We start from the raw sequence: 6,000 nt of genomic DNA, 5'->3' as shown, positions 1-6,000 counted from the left end.
ATTCAACATAGCGACAAAACCCTTTCCTTATCCAATAGAAATCTCTGCATAAAGCAGAGTCGATTGTATATCATGAGCATGTGTTTTTGAATCACTATCAAATAGTAATGATATCAGGCTTTCGCGAAAAGGTGAGCACATCCTGTCCCACTGATGGCACCCGTCACAAACACATGCAATGGCAAGTAAATTGTTCACCTGAAAAACACGGGTAAATGAAAGTAAATGAAAATAAAAGCAGATACGATGTTGCAAAAACGTTTCAGTGAACGGTCCTTTAGGCATGTCATAATTTGATCTTACATGACGTCCTGTATACATGGGTGTGGATATAAAACTAAGGTGAAACACGCTTTGTCCGTTTAATAAATGCATCTAATGTATGAACGAGATGCCTTGAAGCAGCACTGCTCAACAACTTCCTCAGATGATATCAGTGAGTTAAAATATATTTTCACATCGGCAGTATTTCAGCCATTTCGTGACTACAACTTTTTAGTGAGTGACTGAGTTGGGTGAAAAGCCGCTTTTAACGGTATTCCAGTTATATCGCGGCGTGTCAGCTTGATGTGGGAGGAAAGCCCGAAGTGATGCAGGTCTCAGACGTTTACCACTTCGGTGAAACCCAAGAGCACGGGTATGGTTTGCTGACAAACCTAGACACATAATTGGGGCGAACCGGGATTCGAACCCACAATCATAGGTTTCTGGCGTGCCAAAGGGACGCAACTCTGCGAATCTCGGCGCCTTAGACGACTGGGCCACCCGTGCATCCTACAACTTTTTAGATATTAATACGACATATGTTTAGACTTTCTAAAAAGCTGTCAGCAAAGGACAGCAAAATATAACTAGAGTACCACAGATGTATTTAAAACTAGTATGGAATTATAAAACGATATCACTATACATAACAAAACATGATAAAAACGAGCTGGAGATCGCCAGCACCCAAAGCTAAGCCACCATACTAGGGACCGTGGGGACGAGACTTCGCTTCTTGCACGGTTCCCCAGCAGGATTTACACCATCCCATCAGCCGCCGGTGATTGTAGTCAATTTTAGCTATCAATTAAAACTAACAAATATACCACGATTAAAAAGGGGGAAGGCCTAAGTGTACTTTTACATAATTTGTCAGTACTTTAACCCCCTTCAAGAATACAGCCACTAACAATCTCATTTGCAAATTTAATCTACCAATTTTAAAACGACATTTAGATTTCTAACAATACATATTAATCTCTTTTTTCAAACAATCCAATCTCCTTTAAAAACAGTAGTTAAATGAGAACTAATAGTATTTTAAAAATCCATGACAGATGATGATTTGAAATATATATCTCTTGTGATGGCAAAGTCGACACAGTCAAGCAGAACATGCTTGACTGTGTGATTCTCTGATCACAAGGGGTACAAAATGGAGGATCCTCACCTTTCAGCAAATATCCATGTGTTTATCTGCCAATATCGTCGTATTATGACCTTTTCCAATCGGGACTGACAACACAAGCAGGTGTAACTGATCAAAAGATGTCGATCAAAAGTAGATGCTCATATGACATGTTATGATTTGGTTTGTTTGTTTGTTGTTTAACGCAGCACTCAGCAATATTCCAACCATATGACACCGGTCTGTAAATAATCTAGTCTGGACCAGACAATCCAGTGATTGACATCATGAGCATCGATCCAAGCAATTGGGATCGATGACATGCATCAACCAAGTCAGCGGGCCTGACCACCCGATCCCGTTACTCGCCTCTTACGACAAGCGTAGTCGCCTTTTACGGCAAGAATGGGTTGCTGGAGACCTATTCTATCCCCGATCTTCACGGGTCCGGTCAAAAGTGGATGCTTATATGGCATGTTAGGAATAGCCTGTAGGCACGAAAGTGAATCTGTGAATGTTATAGACTTCTTATATTTTGACTGTTTACTCATATACATTGGTGCTGTTAAAATGGCATTTGATTCTGTTGTATAAAAATAGAACAGTTATAAGATGATCTGGATGAGGTAGTCCTTGACCAAATGACAGTGACGCAGGCAACAGACTCACCATCCTTGCATCCATTTGTAAATACAGATTTGTAAGTATCATATGTGTTTCTTAATTCATTATGTTGTTGTTGATAACTTAATTGGTTCGTTTCTGATTTCTTTAGTTTATTTGATGTTAGGTTTACATCTGGCTTTACGAACTGACATGGTGGAGAAGACAAATTCGGAGTCGGAGATATAATTGTAAGGTTAATATTAGCATCAGAAATGGTAGGTTTTATTGCCAGAGATGGAATAAGAGATGATTTTTTTATTGTACAAGTCCTCATACGAAGGGTGTAAAAACAGTAATATGCAGGATTAAATTGATTAGAGTATTTTTTGGTAACAAATTGCAAGGCTAATTATATGCGACGTTGCTTCAAGGATGACTCACCAGCTTCCACATATCGAGACCCGTGAAGATTCCGGGGTAGAATAGGTCTTCAGCAACCACTGCTTGTCGTTAAAGGCGACTATGCTTGTCGTAAAAGGCGACTAACGGATTCGGGTGGTCAGTCTCGCTGATTTGGTTAATGCACGTCATCGGTCCCAATTGCGTGGATCGATGCTCATGATATTAATCACTGGATTGTCTGGTCCAAACTCGATTATTTACAGACCGCCGCCATATAGCTGGAATATTGCTGAGTGCGGCGTTAAACAACAAACCAACCAACTAACTGGATACATCAAGGCAGAGCCTCAGACCTTCTTGATGAATAGTATCCAATAATTTTAAAATACTTTTACAGGCCCCACCACAGGCGATGGAGCCATTATCTAGTTCAGAGCACAGTGATCGGTACAGTTGGAGTAGAGTTTTCTGACCCCCGCCCTACTTTGAATCTGAAACAACTCTCAGTAAATCAAGAGCCTTCAGCCATCTATTTTTAAAATATTTGGTGAAAAGGTCAAATGGCTGTCAATAATTATACCCAAGAACTGTGCGTCGTTGACAACCCTAATAGGATTGCAACCCAAAATTAATTCTGAGTCTCCATGAGGTTTGTATTTTCTACAAAAGTGAATACAATTTCTTTCAGAGTTTGAAAATTTAAAACCGTTTTTGTATTTTATTTGGACACGATGATTGTGATTGTCTTTCTATTGTTCGCATATTCTTACCACGACAAGACATGTTAAAATCATCCTCAAAACGTGATTCATCTATCGAATCTTTTAAAACCTTAAAGACGCTTTTAATTGTAATGGGTTACCATCAGCAGATGTTATAACTAGGAACCTCGGCCAGGAATCATCATTTTGAGGTACTGTTTCTTTAAAAGAAGAAACAGAGTCCACATGTCGACATTTGAAAGTCTTTGATGAACCAGACTGAGTGTGTTGTGTGTAATTAATAGGATCTTAAATGCAACAAATCACCAGGAATGAATCAGATTATTCCTGAGTATTTTAAACATTCCTCAGATATCATTGTACCTTAGGTGTTAGAGAATTACTTTTCAGTTGTGGCTTTGGTTATGTTTGGCAAAACCAAAATGTGTATTCCAAATCAATGTTTATACTTTCATTAACCCAGAGATTAAAGGATATTTATTTACAATCTTGGACTACATCATTGACTCTAACAAACAAGTGCTTTTATTACAAAATGTTTAAATCAGAAATAATTATGGAAGATTATTTATCAAAAGTTAATGTTAAAAAAATTCGAACGGCTCTTTCACGTTTTAGATGTTCTTCTCACGACCTTTTTAATAGAAACAGGGCGCTATGTAAACATTCCTCGTGAAGAAAGAATCTGTAATTTATGTAGTTTAAACTCAGTAGAAGATGAATTTCATTTCTTACTTGTATGTCCAGTGTATTTACACCTTAGTGAAAAATACCTGCAAGCTTATTATTACAGGTACCCTAATATTATTAAACTTGTTACACTGCTGTCAAACACAAAAAGAAGTATCTTACAAAATGTTTCCATGTACATATATTATGCCTCTTTATACCGACAGAACCTTATGAAAGAATAATCTTAGCTGCTTGGTATATTAGGAAACTATTGTGTATATACATTAAGTACATATTTATAGATATTTGCCATCTGAATAAACTACAAACAAAAGAGTTAGAAATGGTATTGAACTACTAGGCTGTCATATGATATTGTGGGACGTGATATAAGAAATGGTTTAGTATAGTTATATGTATATGAAATGATATGATGTGACATGACATGATGGGATATGATATGATAAGTGTTGTGGTGTGATATAATACATGAGGGGATATGATGCAATATGTTATGTGTATTATAGAAATTGTGTAAATACTGTTTTTTAGTGTACATATTATATGGCTTGCGGTCTCCCAGTGTTGAATAAATATTGATTGATTGATATGAAATTAATTGGCATGCAATGACATTGCATTATATGGTATGATATGATAAGATATGATGGGACAAGCTATGAAATTGCTATTATGTTGTCTGATATGACATGTTAAAACGTGATATAATATAGGTGTGATATATGATACGATGGTATGTATGGTATGTTATTATATGATAATGGTATATGAAATAATACTATATAGTATGATCTTATAATAATGATACAATATGATATGATGTTATAGAATATGTTGTATGATAAAACAAGTTGTGATATGGTAAAATAGAAATTATGAAATTACAGGGTATGGTATTGTACTATTTGTGTGAAATTATGTGACTGCGTTGAGATGTGAGGTGGAATGACGTGAGGTGATTTGGTGAGATATGTACATAAATTGTATAAAATTGTATATTCTTCAAATTGTACTATAGGCCTGTGGCCTCTTCAGTATGTGAAATAAAGATGTGCATGATCAATTAATAGGATTCAGCACCCATGATCCCAACCCACCACTGAGTGTCAACAACGACGACATTGCCGTGGAAGCCAGTCTGCAACACCAGGGCTACAAAGGTGCTATACTACAGAAAATAAAGACTTGAAAAGCTGTGATATCTTAAAACACATGCCAGGCTGGTTCGGCCCATAACACATTTCTGAAGAACACGAAAGCCCAGATTGGCCCATGACATAAAACTGTAGGTAAAATTCATAATTTCATAAATAATGTTCCATGACCAAAAGCCAGTTGTGATATCAGAGTGATGTCAGAGTGACTCGGATCCACAGAAATCCATTTCAAGGCACTGAGAGAGTCAAACCAAACCTGACACCAGGACCACTGTCATTGGTCTAAAAGTCCAAAAAATATTATATTATGTCATGTCATGTCATGTCATGTCATGTCATGTCATGTCATGTATTATATTATATTATATTATATTATTTTATATATACACTTTAGTAACCTTTTATTTTTTGAGAGCAGTAACTGAAGCATGAAGGTCCACATGTACAATTGATTCAGGAGTTGTTGGTATACATCTACTTTTACTGTTACCTTGGCTGCTGAGGGCCACAGTGCTGAGCCCACCCCATGTCAGTACCCTACCAGTGCTGGCTTATCTGAAACCAGTCAGAATATTACAAAGAGTCATCTTCTTTATACGTGCCTAAACTTAATCACCAGCTATGTCATTAAGAATAAAGCAGCAAACTATTGAAAATGAACTCAAGTTTATTTCGGTGAGAAAATTTAGAATTAGCGAATTGAACTGCTAATCAAAGCCTGAATGTTTTACATGGACAAGAAAAGCCCGCCATGACTAACATTGATACAAATTCATGCTTTCGTTTTCATATCCGGTGTTTTATTAATAATTTTACGATTTTGTCTTGTAGGCTGGTATCATGATATTCACAAAACATGAAGATAGCAGTTACCAGTACAGAGTGTGCAACAAATTCTTCATTTTCTTCTACTAGTACAATGTATATGTGAGGCAAACTGGTTAAATGACTGGGTCCGACATTGCCTCGGATTGTGTTGTTCTAGAGAAATACCTATGTGGGCTCAATTAATTTGACAGATATCCCT

The sequence above is a fragment of the Haliotis rufescens genome, unplaced genomic scaffold, assembly GCF_023055435.1.
Source record: "Haliotis rufescens isolate VD_foot unplaced genomic scaffold, xgHalRufe1.0.p SCAF_4, whole genome shotgun sequence".
NCBI lineage: Eukaryota > Metazoa > Mollusca > Gastropoda > Lepetellida > Haliotidae > Haliotis > Haliotis rufescens.
Note: the sequence above shows the minus strand (reverse complement) of the source record.